Below are 1806 nucleotides of genomic sequence, written 5' to 3' on the forward strand. Positions count from 1 at the left end.
TATAAGGATGTCATAGGGGTTTGTTTGTACGTACTGTATGTTTATTAATTCACACAAGTAACGAAGAACTCCACAGAAAAACTTGCCCTCGAATATGAATTATCTTGTGTGATGTTGTTAAAGCTTGTATAAGGATGTCATAGGGGCAAACTCATTCCAAAAGAGAAGGTGATAAGAGCACATGTGAGAGGCACATGTGAAGAGTAAAGAGAAGCATGTGTGAAGTTTAGAGTATAAATAAGAATAGTCTAGGATTATGAACATTATTATCCTGTGTGATCTGATCAATTGTGTTGTTAGAGCTTATGTGCTCTGTTCTTAGGTGATAAGAGAGGAGAACTGTAACTCCAAGCTTATCAATTAGGGTTTGAGATTGTATTGTGGATTGTGAAGAGATAAGAGAGAAGAGATCTTACCTTCAAACTTATCAATTGGTGCGTCGTGACTGTGATCGAAGCAATCGCAGAAGATTGAAGATGGTGGTGGCGATCGGATCGATTATCACCGGTTCGGGAATTATCGGAGGCGGAGCAACAAGAAGCTTCATTAGCAGACGTATACGATCAACTTAGTGAGTTGCGAAACTCCGAAACTAAGATGGATTCAAGAATTCAATCGTTGGGTTCCCAGATGAGTTCAAAGATTGAGGATTTGGGCATCGACTTGAAGGTTCAACTAACCTTCCCTTCCCTTTTAAGCATTTTTGAGTTAACTTTTGTCGCCCATTGTAATAAACGCAATTAACAAAAAAAGAAGCTGTGATTTGCATATATGTTCTTTCAATTTTGTTTTAACATGACCTTAGAGTTGCATCGGGTTGTTTCAGGAAATCAAGTTCAACCAAGTCTATTGCGGAGGTGCATGGAGCAGTTCTTGGTTTGGTAGCTTCAGTTTTGTCTGTTCCTTATGACATGCCCAGGTAACATCTCTATGTCAGAAGTGTGTGGCGCAGAGCTTAAGCTTGAACTTGAACTTGAACGTCTTTAACTAATCTTAAGCTTTTGTAAATGTTTGATGCTGGTTGCCGGATCATGTGACATTTACTGGCTCGTTTCGCGGGTGAACCTACACCTATAAAATCGACTGTGACAAAAGCAGTGGCTGAGTTCCGACGAACACATGCGGACACATGGAACATCCAGAAAGACTCTTTCACCGAAGATCAGCTTGAGGTAATGAGTTTGAATTTACATTATTTTCCTTGATTTATAAATGCATAAAGAGGAAACTTTCTAGAAATATATTTCACTTACTATTAAACAAATTTAGCGAATGTGAGATTTAAAAACGTACAAGTAAAAAAGCTAACATTATACAATTATGTCACTAAACTAAAGCATACAGTTTCGTTGTCTATTTATTCCTGGTGATGAAATAATGTGTCTCCCTACAGTTGCAGATATTGGCCGATACATCTTCCTCTTCTTCGTACTTTGCTTGATTTGTGTCGGGGAATAGAGTGAGTTTCGTCACAAAGACAGTAATACTACTCTTGTTTAAGGAACCACATCTTTGTAACTCCCACCTTTTATTGATTTTTAGTTTTGTGCCCAATAGATTATAACAATAACAGGTAAGCTATAAAACCATGGTTTCGGTTTTTTATTTCACAATGAAAATCAGACAAGAGTTTTAAAGCACATATATGGGTGACATAGTCATCATTGTGGCATCGCAACTGCTTTGAAGTTTGAGTAAATTAAAGAGATTGCCATGAACAGTAAAAAAATTTCCCCGAAATGCCACAATCGCCGTTTCTTTCCTGGGATGCCACATCCCATATCCGAAAAAACCAATTTGTCCCGT

At 37.9% G+C, this 1806-nt stretch overlaps 1 long non-coding RNA gene across 1 annotated transcript; it reads left to right on the plus strand.

Moving 5' to 3' along the window:
* LOC104711591 lies at positions 418–1504 on the plus strand. Its single transcript, XR_755356.2, has 3 exons — positions 418–669; positions 827–1172; positions 1400–1504. It is a non-coding gene; the product is annotated as an uncharacterized LOC104711591 (long non-coding RNA).

This window comes from Camelina sativa, chromosome 2 (assembly GCF_000633955.1).
Source record: "Camelina sativa cultivar DH55 chromosome 2, Cs, whole genome shotgun sequence".
NCBI classification, from domain to species: Eukaryota; Viridiplantae; Streptophyta; class Magnoliopsida; order Brassicales; family Brassicaceae; genus Camelina; species Camelina sativa.